The sequence below is a fragment of the Periplaneta americana genome, chromosome 3, assembly GCF_040183065.1.
Source record: "Periplaneta americana isolate PAMFEO1 chromosome 3, P.americana_PAMFEO1_priV1, whole genome shotgun sequence".
Taxonomy (NCBI): domain Eukaryota; kingdom Metazoa; phylum Arthropoda; class Insecta; order Blattodea; family Blattidae; genus Periplaneta; species Periplaneta americana.
In genome coordinates this window covers 118,346,466-118,365,215 of record NC_091119.1, presented here as the reverse complement: position 1 = coordinate 118,365,215, position 18,750 = coordinate 118,346,466, and the positions used below count along the sequence as shown (strand labels likewise).

The window sequence follows — 18,750 nt, the reverse complement described above, 5'->3', positions numbered from 1 at the left end:
AGACGACCTATTCAAGAACTAGATATGCCAGATACCGCTGGTGCACCATATAGTATTCCTGAGTCAGTTTTAAACATCCTGCAACAGCTACTAAACCAATCAGGTAAGCTATAGGCATATTCAATGACAATTAGTCATTTGATTTACTAGTAATTGTTACAGTGTTTCATTAAAATTTTCTGTGGTTCTTATTATTTATTATTGCAATTTTTTTGTAAACCAGGAATGGATTTTTTACAGACATTCCATTACCAACAATGAAAACAGCAAGTTTGACATATATTGGTGACTATATAGTACGAATAGTGGAAGAAAGGATCTTCTGCATGGGATGCTTAGATTGTATAGCTCAGAATACTAATAGCTCTCCATTGATGAGTCTTATTGCAAATCAAGATTTAGGAGCGATATCCGAAACTACCTTTGTTTCAGTGTTATCAGACATTCATCGTTTTGTTGAACGGGCAGTACCATTCATACCAAGCAAGAATATATTAGAAAATTTGTGTTCGGAAATTGAGCCGCTACTGTGTAGATGCCCTCTCTTGCAATGCCCAATTTGTGACGAAGACGGCCAAAACGGACTTGCTAATATCTTTACTGTGAAATTTGTTAGGCCGCTTCTAGATAACATTGCAGCAGCTTTAACTGAAAAGCTTGTTCCTTCGAAGAATGTGGCTTATAATCTACTGAGTCACAAAATCTTGAAACTATGATTCTTGAATCTGCAATATCAAGTGGAATGTATCAGTGCAGTGAGTGAAATTATAAAACTTAGTACAAGTTATGGTAAATGTTTACCCTAAGTGATTACTTAGAAACATCGCAGTTTAGGCTAGGGGTGCTACTTAGCGAATGAACTACAAAATTACGCCTCTGTCATCATGTTACTTAAACTGAAAAGGTTACTATGTGTTATCTTCCCTGCTTTTAAACTCACGCTTTTACCATAATTAACAGAACTTAACATAGTAACACTTATTAGTTTCTTATTTATTATTTATAACTGTTATTATTACTCTTTAATCATTTATTTTAATTCATATTGAGTATTTCTTCTGTGGACACCAGAGCTTGGCAGACAGCGCCTCGTGGTGGAATTGAGAAATTATCCAATTTCAAGAAAATATTACTATTGTCAAGGCCGTATACAACAGACAATAATAATGAACAATTGACTGTAGAAGATTGCATTTAATATTGTACATTAATATTTGATCGTATATATTTTTATGTTTTTATCTTTTTAATTAATTTAACATCTATTTGTCCGATTTTAATGTAGCCTATGTTCTTCTCCTGGTTATGAAGGTTAAATGTGCAAACTTTGACACAAATCGGTCAAAGCGTGTAGATTTGTATAGAGAACATACAAACATACATATATACATACATACCCACATTCACTTTTATATATTAAGATGAGACATTTGCTGTTTGTACTTTTTTTTTAGTTTTACTGCAATCCATGCAATAATGTTTACTTCTATTTCATGTTGCATTACTTAGTTTACACGTAGGTAGTGTTTTTGTATCTTCCTTTCCATATATGCACATACAATATGTAGCTAGTAGATATTATTTCTGAAGGAAACCTTTACTACATTGTTCCGGGTGTGTTGTCATCTTGCATTCCATTAAAGCATTAAATTCCTAATAACAAGTTAAAACTAGTTTCTTAAGTCATGTTTTCCAATTAGAAGAATTGTATAAGAGAAAAGACTTATCATATTTATGGAATACAGCCAATCCAATTAGTGTGTGCAGTGTTTAATTACTTAATGATAACAACTTTTACATAGTCGGTACACGCTAAAAGAAATGAAATAGCATGTTCATAAATACTTCAACACAGCTACATAAATATTAAATCGTTTATTAAATCTGTTTTACTCCGTACTTTATGTACTGGCTAACACGCCTGCCTTATATTCGACATGTCCGGGGTTCGATTCCAGGAATCGGTTATCCTGACTAGGTTTTCATATTTTCCAAAGTCTCTCCAAGCGAATGCTAGGGTACTACCATTTAAAAGTCCACGATCCGCTTTCTTCCCATCCTACAATACTTTATAACATAATTTCATATGTCACCTTTTCAACTTCTGCGACAGGCCAACCATCTTTCCGAGAAATATTGTAACTAATTGAGTGTGCTCCCCTCTATAGAGAAAAAAAAAGAGAATTGGAGGCAATTGTTGAAAAGCGAAAATGCCCTAAAAATATGTATATACTGTATATTAAATGTAATCGAAATGGTAGTGCCTAGAAGGTAATACATTAATTTTTTCAGCAGTAAATTTATGCACACACATTATATATATATTTCACATGAGCAATTTAAATTCATGTAATGTGGACCTCACAATTTTGCATAAGGTGCCACATTTATATTTATCACTTATACACTTTTTTGCGGAACGCTCTATTGCACCTAAATTTCATACCTATTACTTTAATCCCTCTTATTAAACACACGTCACATTTATACTTACTCTCCTGCAATTGATATAAAGTTTATATGCCTAGTCATTTCTTTATACCAATCATGAACGCTATTTCTCTCTTTCTTACTGTAATAATTTTTTACCAACCCCCCCCCTCCGACTATTCACTATAATCTCCTATTTCTCTCCTAAGTAAACATTTTTCCAATTCTATTTTCCATTACCATCTAGTAACGTTAATCTATTTATTTTACTATACGTACTACGTATTCATTACTCTACTTTTTCTTCCATTTTCAACTAGTCTCATACTATCTTTCCCTATAATTCTTACCACTAGTCATTACTTTGCACTATAACAATTTCGTTTTTCTCTTCACAAACCTAATGACTTACCCCAACCTATTCAAAATTGTTACACTACTTTCTTGATCCTTTTTATCAGTTTACTTATCTCAATCACATTTTACCTACGTAAAGATTAATTTTTGGTCCTACAGAATATATCTTTTATAGTAACAATTGATATTAGAGGAGAAAAATTCGCACCGGCGCCGAGGATCGAACTCGGGTCCTTGTTTCTACGTACCAAGCGCTCTAACCATTGAGCTACGCCGAAGTTCAATTTACAGCATCGGATCGAATCCCTTTCCCCCCAGTGTTTTTCCCTTTGTGGCCTGACTCCAAGTTCGACATGTATGTTGACATTTATATTAAGTCAACTGCCATTATACAAGGAACGCACTCAATTGAGTAACTTGGTGGCCGGGATTCCGGGAAAAACACTGGAGGAGAGGGATTCGATCCGATGCTGTGGATTGAACGTCGGCGTAGCTCAATGGTTTGAGCGCTTGGTACGTAGAACCAAGGACCCGCGTCCGATCCCTGGCGTCGGAGCGAATTTTTCTTCTCTATTATCAATTGTTACCATAACAGATATATCTGTAGGACCAAAAATTAATCTTTACCTAGATTCTTCGCCCAACAGTGCATATTAGCCTACTGTGGAATCCTGGCCACCATGTCACTCAATAATTTTGTGTTGACTACATTTTGTGTATACTTTAATTTTGAAGTTGATACGCAGAAAATATTGACAAAAATAGAAACTATCAAGCTTCGTGCTGTCATTAAATTTCGTAAAAAAGGGAATGAGTCCAACAGAAATTAACATGATCGAGAGAATCTGGAAAATGGCCCCCGCAGTGAATATTCAGTGACACCAACAAGTGAAGAAACCGTAAAAAAAATTCACGATATGGTGTTGCATGACCGTCGACTGAAAGTGCAGGAAATTAGCGAGGTTATGAGTATCTCAACTGAACGGGTGCGCCACATCTTAAATAATGTCTTGGGCATGTCCAAGGTCTCCACAAGGTGAGTTCCGCGTTTGTTAACACCGGAACAAGAGCACGTCAGATGTCAAATTTTGAGGGATTGTCGGGCTCGATTCGAGAAAAATACACTCGTTTTTAGCCAATTTGTGACCTCTGATGAAATCTGAAGCCACTAATACATATCTGAGACAAGACAACAGTCGAAACAATGGAAGAACAGTGATTCTTCGCCTCCAAAGAAAGCAATAGCTGTTCAATCGGCTGGGAAAGTCATGGCGTCCGTGTTATGGGATTCTAAGGAGGTAATCATGGTTCACTATGTAGCAAAGGGAAAAACAATAACCGAAGAATATTATTCAAATCTCCTGCAGCAACTGAAAGCGAAATTTCGCAAGAAGAGGCCGAACATGGCCAAGAAGAAAGTGTTGTTTCATCACGACATTGAACCTCTCACACGTCTGCAATCGCGGTTACTAAACTACAAGAACTACGATTCGAATTGTTACCGCACCCCCGCTACTCACCAGATTTCGCACTCTCAGACTTCTTTCTTTTCCCAAAGCTCAAAACTCACTTGGCTGAGCATAAATTTTCGTCAAATAAAGAGATTATCGCAGCAGCAGAAGGCTTTTATGCAGACCTTCAGAAATCTGTGTACAAGGAGGGTATAGCAGCATTGCAACACCAAGTGTGTGAATCTCATGTGGAATTATGTTGAGAAATAAAGATTGTTTCAGAATAATCCTAGTTTATCTATTCTATTAGTCCCCATTCAGGGGATGGCACGGACTGGGACTGTCCTCGCACGCACGCCGCTCGGATGTGCCCGTTGTACTACCTGGGATGGAGTGATGTCCATGCCCTAAAGTCCCCCGAGCTACAGACATCCCTGCGCGCCGCCTTCGAACTCCCCTACAGCCTGCATGATCCCTTTACCTTTTTGCACGTAGGCCTCAACGCAGTCCCTCAACCCCGGTCCCATGAGTTAGCATGAGCCCACGATGCATACCGCTACCACCAACAACGAATGGCCACATATCCACGGAGTCCAAATTGGGCGGCCGGCGGTCCGCAGCCGACTCTACATCAGAGCAAGCCCGAAACTTAGGAAACAAACGGAGATGATGAAAATGGGGAATGTAATAAAATTATAATGGCGAAATGAATCCGAGGTCCAACGTCGAAAGTTATCCAACAATTCTGCTTCGATTGGATGAGGGAAAAAACCTCAACCAGGTAAATTGCTCCAACCAGGATTTGAAACCGGGCCCGCTCGTTGCACGGTCAGACGTGCTAACTGTTACTACGCATCGGTGGGCAATCCTAGTTTAATTTCTATGCCAGGCTATGAACTTTTCAAACAACTCTCGTATATACGTCACAGGATCGAAGCACAATGTTTCTCTCGGTATATTTGCAGCTCTCGGGATAAATCTCTCGGACTACAATCGTGTATGTATACCTCGGGAACAAATCATGCGCTTCTCTTTCTTAATGTATAATATAACTATGATTGTGTAGCTGTGGTTTGCTGTTGATTAAATTAGGCCTACATAATATTTATAATAGACGTCGTCGGTAGCGGTACTCTTGCAGATACCTTGCTAGACCATGGATCAGAGATGGGCGGGTTCAAATCCAGCCGAATGCAATGGATTTTAAAAGGCAATAAAAGACAAAGCATGACTTTCTCTAGGAAGCAAGTGAATCTAGGAGTCCCGTATCGTTCAGCATACCTTTCATTCACGGATAACTGGTGGGGATCTATTGCACTAGTTACACGAGTATACATTCAAATGAGACATAATACATGAGTCTGAAACGTGATATGATGACATCATGTAAACTAGCAGATAGTGCTAAATTAATTACAGTTTCATGTAAATGTTGTCTGGGCTGTACTTTGAAGTCTGTCTGACTTACGACCTATATTATAATCTCAGTAAATATAGAAATCCTGGATTGAAACAGTGTTAATCATGCTCTATACCAGGTCAGATATTATTCATGGCTATTACGAACATTTGTATAATTATGATATAACAGTAAGGGAGACTTTTATAAAAACAAAATAATGTACGTAGGCCTATGTAAGTACTAAATATATATTTCAGAAAGAGTTGTATTAGAAAACATACAAACAGAACAATATAAAATCAAAATAAATTTAATTTATATTTTTTTCTTGAATGAAATAAAATGTTATAAGTTAAATAAAATACTACAGATAAATTACCTAATTATACATTTACTTTCTCAGAAGAAATCTTGGTAATTATTTACTCTGACTGACGGTACTTCTTTTTCGAATTTGGAAGGATTTTTTTTCTTTTTTATAATATTTATATTTTATTCACGCGCGGTGATCTGTTTTTAATTAACAATTTTATATATATATATATATATATATATATATATATATATATATATATATATATATTATAAACTACACTTACACATACACTCACCCTAGTACACGACATAACCCTACACAGGTACACATAATGCATAACGTGGTCCGCCGAAGTGGTGTGCAACTTGAAAATGAGTCACAGTCCTGCCCTCTATCCGCAGTATGCGGAACTCGAATCACGCAAGTGAAATGGGTAGGAATGAGACACACACACTCATAAATTTACATTGTTATTATATATTCTGTCTCATAAGTAATGTCGCTTTTGGAACAAAATTTTAGTTGGAGTGTGTTCTGACAGGAAATTACTCTAATCTTCAAAGTAAAGATCATTACATTCTATGGTCTTGAGCCACCTTTCAGCGAGGTTTGTTATCTCGCGACAGTAGCCTACCAGTTTCTGCTTTTGATGCAAATGCGGAGAATTTGTTAATAGGTACCTATTTCAATGGCTTTCAAGTTTTGGAAATTTCTTCTACGCAGGAAGTGAGCCAGGGATTCAAATAGATGGTAATCTGAAGGCGCAAGGTCAGGACTATACGCCGAGTGTGGTAACAGATTGATTCTTTCAGTTTCTTGTAGTTTTTCTGTAGTTGTTCGAGAGGTATGGAGTCTCGCATTGTCCTCTTCAACAGAATTCTATTTCGATTAACTAAATTCGATGGCCCAGAACCAGACTGTTCCAAGTCCATTTTACTATTTTTTTTTTCAGAAGAGCTACTTTAAGCTCCTGACATTCAAAGTTTCATGAAACAATTTGGAATAGCTTCATAACAACCTTATGGACAGAAATATTTATAATTTTGTTCGATTCATATATGCAGAGAAGAACTGGAACACAATGAAACACAGATTTCTTTCTTATAAAAAGTTGGACTTAGAACAGTCTGGTTCTCAGCCAATGCCGGATACCTTTCTCTCAAAACTTGATGAACTCGTACTAACTGTTGAAAATAAAGATCAGCATCGACTGCACGTCCGTTTGGAACAAACTCCCAATGAATCACGCCTTCAAAACTCCACCAGACACATAATATTGTGTTGGGACCGAACCGACTTTGTTTAACGACGACTTAGGCAGGCTGACGGGGATTGAGTCACTGTTTTGAGGCGTGAGGGTTGCAGTAATATATCCATTTTTCATCACATGTGACCATTCTTCTAATAAATCTTTCATGCATGGGATTAGCGATAACCTGACAACAGACATCCACTTTTCGTTGAGCCTGTTCAGGTATCAATTTTCATGAAGTTCAGATCTGTACGTTTTTCTAAGCATGTTAATGTGGCGATTATTGTACCTTTCGAAGCACAGAGTTCTTCTAATTACCTATGCGTACTTTTTTGTGGATTTTCTATATATATATATATATATATATATATATATATATATATATATATATATATATTATCAGTATTCCATACTTGAGATCTTCAGGATGTTGTAAATATTGATTGTCTCTTTCTCCATTACTGAAATACAGAACCATTGTTGTGCCACAAGCTCACTGTATGCCTCGATTTCACACATTTTTCGAGCCGCGACAGCAGATTAATAATCTTGTTTCCAGCAGCGCTGAAAGACTCTAGCCTCAAACTTTATCATCTCCATTTTATATTCTTTGTATTAAAAATGGACGATTGTCACATGCTCACAAGACGCAATAATAAGTTTAACCATAGCGTCCTGTAAACTGCATTGCCCAACTAAAGCAAATCATTGAAATCTTACAAAACACCAAACTTAAAAAACCGACATTACTTATGAGACGACATAAAACCGCGTATCGACGAAGCGAGCATGCCTCATTATGCTTGCCTCGCCCATTATAAACCTAAAACTATGCTCTCTCTCGAGGCTGCCTCACGATCCTTGCTTCGCTCACCGGCCTTGGACCGCCTTACCGGTGAGGCAACTCCAGTCGGTTTTTGGAGCGATCAAAGGAGTTTGTCTCGCACCGTGTGAACTCTTCGTCAGTTACGCGAGGCAGGCTGAACTTGCATTTAAGTCACAAAGTTGGGGGGAGAGTTTAAGACATTTTGGTTCACTGGGCTCACAAAAGTTTTCATAGCACTTGCGCTTAACACAGGAAAAAACTTCATCAGTTTGCCAGCTGAAATTGTCTAAGTCATATTTTTATCGTGTGTGTTATTCCCTTTCAACGTCCTGTTCAATATGATTGTTTCCTTTAGTCGGTGGAATGTTCATTCTGTGGTAGATCTATTGGGTGCTGCTTTCATCTCCGTTAGGCTTGATCAAGGAAAATCCAAAACCTTCTCTATGCGTAGCCTATCAAGAAAGCAAATGGTTGCGTTATCTATTTAGGTTGGCATTTCTGAAACCTGAAGACGTTGGATTACAGGCTGGACATTGCTTTGCTTTCGACTTATTTCAGTCTCAGCCGACTAATTCAAAATTAACCGAACTGTTCAGATACCTTCTTAAAATTAGCCTATATAAAACATGAACGTTATGTTAAGCGTTCCACTGAGGGTTCAATGCTCAGTTTAATAAATCTGAACCTAACTTTTCGCTTTTATCGACATTTTAAAAAAGTTTTACACTCGAACTTACATGAAATGCAAAACATCTATGAAATGAAGAAACTCGTACCGCATTGCGCAAAGCTGAAGTTAATAATGTAGGCCTACTTCAGAAACATAAAAAAAAAATATTACCACACCGATATTCCAGTTTAAGGCTGAGAAAAGTGGGAAGGATGTGTTGTTTCGTGTAAAACGTTGCAAAATATGTCTTGAAATATTTTTTGCCTGGTCGCCATGGTGATCTAGTGGCTAGAGCACTCAACTTATAATCCTGTGGATCTTAATTCGATCCTCGGCGTACCCCCGATTTATAACTTGTGTTGTGCAAGTCCCTGGGCCAGGTAACACAGGAGTTTTCTCCGAGAGCTCCGGTTCCCCTGTGGCATCCCAAAAAGTCTCCATCATTATCTCATCTCATCGAGGGTGGTGCGTAGACTAGCCTCCTAAGGCGCACCCTGGGCAACGACTCTGTCGGTAAATTGGTCTACACAACTGGCTTTATACGGGTGAATGGCAAACAGTCAAGTACCCGCCATTAATAAACATATATTTGTGCCTGTTGCTCTAATTACAAGGGACCTTTGAAGAATTTTTCCTCAAATTACATATGGGATTAATGGATCCTATTAAACTTTGCTCAAATTACATGCGCCTGATGGTTTTAGAAGCTAAGAGGTAGAATTTATAACTATTTCTAGGTATTATTTTTGAGAATTTGAAGAATTTTAATTCAGTTCGCCATATAGATTTTTTAAAAACAGTGCTCTGCGCTCAATTTTACTAGTTTGTACGTATTTCCCAAGTCAAATCAAGGAGTTATTAATAAATTTAGCCGAGAAAACGTACCGAAAGCTAAAGTAAATACATCATGTTACGCTGTTGCTTGACAGAAATACTCCAATTATGTTTAGTATGACAACGCTCAGAAATTGAATTTTCATACAGAATAAAATGTTTTCACTCTAGACCTGACAGTCAATATTATTTAATTCTAAAAGATAATAAATAATAGTATCCTATTAATACAATTTAATACAATTTTAACCATATAAGACAATACACATGTTTGATTGTCAAGTCAACAGTTTCAATTTTGACTTGTTCCATATAGACTAATTTACTATATGATCAGCGGATTGAATATAAAATAAATTAATAAATAAAATTCTACTTCCAAATTATGTACACAACGCACCAATGTCTCTTCCCCAGATTGATTGTAATATACTTTCGTAATTTCATAACCAAATATTTCATAGGAAATAAACATTGCTTACAGTATTTAATGAGAGACAGTTTCCCAACTTTCAGTTCCTGTCTTATTAATTACCGTATAATCTTATTTTGCGTTTTATTATATATTAATAATTTCCCCTGGAGTTCTTTGTGAGAAGCCTCTAAAGTTTTATGAACCTTCCAATGATTTAACTTAAATATACATATACAGTAGCTCTATATGTATTCTAGGCTAATATATAAAAATGAAGATACAAATCATATTATGAAATGATTAGTGTTAGATAAACATGATATAGGCTATAAGAGTCTCTTTTTCGTGCGCGTAAAAATTAAATGCACAATAAGGAAAGGAACAGTCTGAAAAATACCTAAACTAGGAACATTTTCTCGAATCCAGTTGCCTTTATTGCACACTAGGAAGATAACTCATCTGTACTAATAAATCTGTAAGCGAAATTTTTCTGGTAATTTTCGATTTTCCAAAAATAATTGGTGTTAACATGTATAATTAATCATCCTGAAACCGAAAATCGCTTTTTTGAAAATTTTGTTTGTCTGTCTGTCTGTCTGTCTGTCTGTCTGTCTGTCTGTCTGTCTGTCTGTCTGGATGTTTGTTACCTTTTCACGCGATAATGGCTGAACGGATTTCGATGAAAATTTGAACATACGTTAAGTTCGTTGTAACTTAGATTTTAGGCTATATGGCATTCAAAATACTTTATTTAAAAGGGGGGTTATAAGGGGGCCTGATTTAAATAAACCGAAATATCTCGCTTTTATTGATTTTTGTGAAAAATGTTACATAACAAAGTTTCTTTAAAAGTGATTTCCGATAAGTTTTATTCCAGGCAAAGTTTTGATAGGACTGATATTTAAGTCTGTCTGTCTGTCTGTCTGTCTGTCTGTCTGTCTAGATGTTTGTTACCTTTTCACGCGATAATGGCTGAACGGATTTCGATGAAAATTGGAATATAAATTAAGTTCGTTGTACCTTAGATTTTAAGCTATATGGTATTCAAAATACTTTATTTAAAAAGGGGGGGTTATAAGGGGGCCTGAATTAAATAAACCGAAATATCTCTCTTATTACTGGTTTTTGTGAAAAATGTTACATAACAAAAGTGTCTTTAAAAATGATTTTCGGTAAGTTTTATCCCAAGAAAAATTTTGATAGGACTGATATTTAAGAATTTTGATAGGACTGATATTTGAGGATATACAAGAGTTTTAAAATAACAATACAACACCCGCCTCAGATTATAGTGTCGTTGTTCCGTAACTTCTATGTGCAAAATATTAAATTTTGTAGTAGGAAAAAAAAACAAATTTATTCATTCTATAGCATTAGTGCATAGGACATCGCGAATTCTTACATTTTCGAAAGAAAGAAATATAATTAAATTATATATAGTAGATTGAATACCCAAATGCCGGATTGGAAAGATACATGCCATTATTCATCACCGCCTCAATTACCAATATCAAAAACATTAATCAAAGTCTATAATCAGTTACATGAATACAAGCCATCTACAACACACAATAGCAACAGGAACTCAACAAGAGTAAAAACGGCCTGCTGATATACCCACGCATTCTAAACACGTGACATGACCACAGATGTTAAGGCGTGAATAAAATAAACTTAACAAAAAAAAAGATGCACAGTAAGGTTAACATAAAAATTATCTTCGTACATAATCAACTCTATTAATTTGGATTCATTTATTAAAGGATGCATTTAAGACTAATTTAGAAACATGTTAAAGGAATTGTCATTGCACCAAATGAGTGGTCTCTGGACCAAAATGATAGCATTTTAATTATTTAAATACAATTTAAATTAAGTAACATATTAAACGATTTATTCTTCTATCAAACACGAATGTTCCCTGGACCCAATGTTCTACTTTAATTATGTAATTACTTTATATTTATTTCTAATAACTCCAGCGGAGCGCACGGGTACGGCTAGTTATGTAATAAAACAATTTAAATTGACTGTTACCGAAGGAAAAATCATGTTATTATCCCTATATCCTGAAAAAACAAAGAATGCCAATTTATTTCCTTCCTATAAAGTAAAATTCAAATGTATGAGTGTTCATTATACTAAACTGAATATAATGTAATCACTATATTGTAAAACATACTCAGAACAAAAACAATATATATATATATATATATATATATATTCATATATTCATATATGAGGCCTCACCGTCTTCTGGAATAATCATGACTATATGTATGTAGGCAACATGTAGTAAGCCATTGATGTTACAAAGGAGGAGAGTTCGGCCTGCACCGTGAATTGGGTCTCGGCATAGCTCCGATGGAAAGAGCGCCCAGAGCGTAAAGCTGAGAGGTCCTGGGTTCGATTCCCGCTGCTGGAAAGAATTTTTCTTCAATAATAGGTATTATTTCACGGTGTTGAACGTGGTGCAAAAATTAAAAAAAAAAAAAACAACGCTGAAGATTTACAAACATCTGTCACACTGTGCCAACACCTGAACTATCCTTATATGTATCTGTTTTCCCGAAATTATGAAAAGAACATGTTAGATAACTTTGAAGAATGCAATTAACAAAAAGTTACTGCTGTTGGCAGATGTAGACAATTAAAATAGAACTGGAAGAAGCCTCACGCTCATCTTTATCATATTCAAACACATAGTGGGAACAGGGTAGTTAAATATTGATAGTTACAGAAAGGACAATTAAAACACAAATGAATTTCAAATGTGTTGCAGATTGACGTAGATACTCTGTGTCAAAGATGTGCCAAATCAACAAGGTCCAACATTGTTTACCCTACATGCTGTAGAAATGAAGATGGCGTAATGTCGTGGTGTAAGGTGTACCTTGGATGAGTTCAACAGAGTCAGAGTGAATTTATATTTGTATAACTTTAACTTATTAATGGCAGTTTTATTTATTTTAAATGAAACTATAGAAGCAGTATGTACTTGTCTGTCTAGATCTGAGTCTTCCTTACATTGTGAAATACAACTGCACCATGGAAGTAACAACGCAGACATGATTTCTTCATTTCAATACAACTGCACCTTGAAAGTAATAACGTCAGTGTAGACTCTTCCCTTTCAGAGTGCAAGAGTAAGAGCATTTAATTGCTAAAATGCGTTTAGTAATAGTATTAGACAAATAATCATAAAAACTAATTAGGATAAAATTTCGAGTAGAGTCGTTTTGAGAGATCTCGACAATTTTTAGAAAAGTAGCCGTTACGAGCACTGCTCCTAGTGAAAAAATTTCGAAGTACTCGTACATGAGATCTGTGTTGACTGTGTTTGTAATCTCTGTATAAGTGAATCTCGTGGCTTCAACCTGTGTTTTACGTTCAAAGAAGACAATAAACACAATAAATGTGAGTTACACTTTTCTTTTCGGTCATGAAATATAATATAACATCTTTAGTTTATTGTACTTTGACTGGATGTCCATAATATTAGTAGATGTACAAATTATTATTATCGTACTTACATTTTACAGGTTAACAAAGGCGATAAGGCCAAAATGGTTATTTTCAGAAAAATATCTTTGTTTCGGGTGTGCGGTCATCTTTTGAATGAAGATAGGCTATAACTCGGGGAGACTTCGACATTGTGTTTTGGGGAGAGCTCGACATGTGTCGAGTTCTCCCTGATTTCGCTTACGGTCCTTCTTAGATCACCCTCGGTGGGGGGGGGGGCTGTCTATCAAACTTTTTGTGTGTTTGGTGTTAGGAAAGTTTGCAATCCTTCATAAAGATTTTTAGTGCCACTTTGTCCGTCTGTCTGTTTTTCTCTCTGTGTGTCTGCTGTCATGCATGAAACTACTCATCTTCCATTCAATCAATCATTATATTTTTATTTTTATTGATATCAAACAAATAGAAAAAGTTACAAGTCTCGATACAAACATGGAACATTAAGTAATTCGGCATATCCTTCGCCTTTATTCTAAACGTTATATGGATTAATAATTAATATTAATAATTAATTAATGACGTAAAATAATTGACATTCTAACGTCCTCAGGATAACATATCTGAATATTATCTGGTTTTAGCTGAAAATTGATGTGAAATTTACATTAAAGAAGACATTACCACTTCCCTAAGAACACCACAGACACTATCTGCAAAAGGACATTTAGACCTTCCTTAATATTCGGCATGTAGGAGGAGGGAGCTAGTTCATGAAACAATTTGGACAATCCAAAAACACTTATTGTGCCGCGTGTAGTGGGTACTGTATTACTACGATTACAATGCTAGATAACTGTGTGTTCAGTGTGTTGTTGTTTAGTCAACTATCCGAAGACAGGTCTGAACCTCACAAGTGATACCAAGAAGACCCCACCTACGAGGCAACTAGACCAGGAGATAATGAGGTAGGGTAGCCAGTTCCTTTCCCCCTCCATTGCATACATCGCCGACTAACTACATATTACACTAGTTAGACTTTAGATGCATATAATGTTCAGTGTGTTGTAGAATGAAAACAAATCATGGTTTCACGGGCATGTGTGGAAAATGGCATCGATGTGACCACGTGACCAACGCGAGTAAAGGTATTATAAAATATTATTTTTCAGGAGCAAAATTTGTGTTGTAAATTTGTTTGTCATACTATGTGCCCTATTATGGGAGAAGTCGACACTTTGGCATCAATTTGTATTTTTTTAATAGACTACAGTGGTATAAAATGATCACATTGGCATCAGATATGTGAAATGTACGGAAGCATGTCCATACATTTTACGGGAAAAAATTAGAATGAAATTTGCATAAATTGGTCCCAAAATTAACCTTTTTTCCTTAGCATATCGAGATGTCCCGAAACGACCCTGAGTGATAAATACCAGTAACAATACTTCTGTTACTTCATCAATGTTTCCTGAAACTAACAATATGATAAATGAGATGTGCTGTTTTTATTCCTTGCGAAATTAATTCATAATGGATTGTCTTTATACGAATTTTAAGTTATCGCATACCGAACTTTTGTTTCAAAGCTTCTCAGTCTAAATAATTTTTTATTTCAATTCAGTTTAATTACAAAAACACATCAATTTAGATATTGAGGGAGAAGTTAAAAACCAGTATTAATTGTATTTTAGGTTTCATCTCCTCATCTCCTAACTCTCGTTTGAAATTTTTAAATTTTTAAAGAATATGCATATAATACAAACCATAATATTCCTTTATATTAGTTTGCATTACTTACTAAAATAACCTGTAATCAACAATAGTCTTTGTAGTTGTATTCTCTTCAGTTCTAATTAACAATAACAACAATCCTGGTTGCCAGGCGAGGATAGAAAAGATATGACAGCAAATGAATGAGATGTATAAACAAACAATTGAATATTCTTTCAAATTTAAGTAACATAATAAAGGAGTGCCATTTGAAATTTGAAAGGGAGGGAGATGAGAGGGTGAAACTTAAAATCCAATTAAGGCTAGTTTTAATCTTTCCTCTCCATAGCTAAATTCACGTGTTTTTTCTTTAATTTAAATTCAATTGAAATAAATACTTATTTAGGTGGTAAGTTTTGAAATGAAAGCCCTGTATATTACCTTATTCAGAAACCTAATACGGAACATAAAGTTAACTTTGAAGTGCGGTATGAAGTACCGGTGCCAGCAAAAGATCACTAAAAAGTCAAGAAAGATTTGAAATTCCTCTAACCTTCATAAGAAGTGTCGTAAGTTTATAGAAAAATAATGTAGCTAGTTTTATCCATAAAGGAATGGAGTTCGTTATTTTTTGTTTCCTTACACCGTACTGTCATGCCGCGACGCGCGTAACAATCATCTGCTAGCGTAACCAATGAGAAGCGAGCACTGCAGTGCTGGTAATATTCACCACAGTCATCTTCTTCCGTACAACATGCAATAAATAGAGACCAATATTTTCTCTAGACTAAAAGTATAACCAAGATTCGTGTAAAGAAAGATGAGTTTATTTTTTCTGGATAAAAATGACAGTAAGCCGAAGATTGTGACAAGATTAGATTGTGTCAGATGAGGGGATAGTTGAATGACAGGAGGCGAAATTTCCCTCTCTCAACAATGTTACAATTTTTCAAATATTATTGGCAACATTACTTCTACGACTTCCTATAGAGACCGCTCTAACAGAATGTATCTTACGGAGCTAATCAGAACACTTTTATGGATGCTCTTGAGTTGAGATTTTGCTGTGGTCAAGATTTGGATTATTTTTCAACTTTGAGTGCAGTGTATTAATTTTTAATTGTTTTAATACGCTTAATCAACTGCAATATTTATCTAGCGTCTGAGTGAAATGAAGACGATAATGCCAGCGAAATGAGTCCAGGGTCCACCGTCGAAAGTTACCCAGTATATAGTATCCTCTTAATGGGATGCAGGAAAAGTTCTGAAAAAATCTCAACCAGGTAATCTGCCCCAATCAGGATTGGAACCCGGGCCCGCTCGGCTAACCGTTACTCCACAGCGGTGAACTTGCATTTTTTTTTAAGTGATAATAACACGAATTCAGCCTTAGCGAGAATGGTTGGGAATTAAGGTTATCCTAATTCGGCACTGGCTATGTCGACATAAAGCTTAGGATTTTTTTACACATACTCAAACACATAATTTACCTGAATATGTTGAACCAATTCTGTGTCAAGTGAAACGCAAAGCATATGAGGGATTCAGAACCATAGTAGACCTAACCCATCTAACAATATTTTGAGAAATCAACCCTTGAAGTTTTCAGTAGATCATTAATTCAGGTTGAGTGATGATGTAATAATACATATGGCAATATTCATCTTTGCACGATCGTGTTTTTTGTTGTATTTACAGCTATTGCTGCTAGGTCTTGAAAGTTAGAATTCCCACATAGAAACTTGTTGCTAGAGAAACCATTCTTCATAACATAAAACTATACTGAAGTAGACCCTTGCATCCTCGTTTACCGAATCAATACATCTATTTTTTGGTCTACCCTTAGGTCTTACACTATATATTCTTCCTTCGAGTATTCTCTTAGGTACCCTGTGGTCATCCATCCTGTGTACGTGACCAGCGCATTCCAGTCTTCGAAGCTTGATAAAAGTGACTGTATCATTGTCATTGTACAATTTATATAATTAAGCGTTGTACCTGACATAGGTGACGTCATAAATAATAAAAAAAAGTGTGAAAATGTATTCTTCCTTTTCCTTTCCTTCGTCCTGCGATGGCCGAGGGTCAGACCTTTAGTCTGTTCCGCAGGCGGTCCTAGTTCGAGTCCCGATCAGGCCTGGGAATTTTCATTGAAAAATCCATAGTGACGCTTGTGGTAGGCAAGGTCGCAGTTGTTATTTTTTTAAGGTTCTCCCGTTTCCCCATATTAGGTAACTACATCATTCCGTCATCATTCCTCCATTCCATAGGATTCCCCGAACTCCGGCTAGTTACGCACGGAGGGGGCTGGCCTAGGGACGAGTTAGAGCTCATACAGAGCAATCGTAGATCGATGCACTGACATTTACGTCACAGAGTTGGTGAGATATCGAAGCATTTATCCATATAGAGGTTTGTCTACATTAGAAACATTTGAACTTACATTTAAGTTACAAAGCTGGGGGAGAGTTTAAGACATTTCGCTTCACGGGGTTCACATACACTTTCATCGAACTTACGCTTATCACGGGAAAAAATTTCAAAATATTACATTGTTTGGGCATAACGTAACTAATACAAGAACACTGAACACTACTAGCATCAGCCACTACTCATTTGCTACTGAAAACTGTTGCGAATCGACAAATGACAAAATCCTGTCTGTGTTTGTTAGAATAACCGACAGTCGACACTGTTAGTTATATGGATACCATATTTTGAATGCAGACAGCGTTGTTGATTATACAGAACTATCTAAAAATATTGATTGTGGAGGGCATGTAAATAATGGATGTAGACTATTATGCATGTTAAAAATATTACGTTTAAACTTTATTTCTTTTGTTGAATTTTTTTAAACAGAATACATTGTATGTTCAAAATAGTGTATATACATAAAATAAATAAAACTTTAAAATTAACATATCATATTAAAGTTATTTGATTAATTTGACCTACAGAATAATATCTGTAATATTGACAATTAATATTGTCAATAATAATAATTGTTAATAAATGGAAACATTGAAGGAGAAGAGTTCGATCCGGTGCTGTGGATTGAATTCGGCGCAGCTCAATGGTCAGAGCGCTTGGTACGTAGAACAAAGGACCCGGGTTCGATCCCCGGCGCCGGAGCGAATTTTTCTCATCAAATATTAATTAATTTAAAATTAACGTAAAATTAAGTTCATTAAATTCATTAGTTTGCTTTATATCGAGTAAATTAGAAATTTATTTAGCAAAATAACTACTTCATTAAAACTGGGAGAGGTCGGCCCCTGGCTAGAACCGCCTCTGTCTAAGACCATGGCTCTTTTGTGGCCGACTGGTGTCAAGCATGAGAATGTGCTTCTCTTCGTGATGGATGCTGCGGCATATAAGGCGCTGGGCTCATAAATGGCCACATCAACAAAAATTGCATATTGAGTTTATTGCTTTATAAAGAGATCCCCATATTGTTCTCTTCAAAGTGTAAGTCGGCCTAATCATCATTCCCAATTTTTCCATGAGATTTCTGCACAAGTTTCGTTGGTGTATCGCATTTCGCACACTGCTAAAAAAAGGTAAAGTGAAAATATAATTTTGTGGGTTAGGCCATTTGTGCGCTGAGCGCCTCATATGATAA

At 35.9% G+C, this 18,750-nt stretch overlaps 1 long non-coding RNA gene across 1 annotated transcript in view; it reads left to right on the top strand.

Annotated features, from left to right (window-relative positions):
* LOC138696436 (uncharacterized) overlaps positions 1 to 18,046 on the top strand; it is a 32,877-nt gene extending 14,831 nt beyond the window's left edge. The window contains exon 3 of the long non-coding RNA XR_011331381.1: positions 12,736 to 18,046. This is a non-coding gene — a long non-coding RNA (uncharacterized lncRNA). The remainder of the gene's footprint in view (positions 1 to 12,735) is intronic.
* Positions 18,047 to 18,750: the final 704 nt, after the last annotated feature.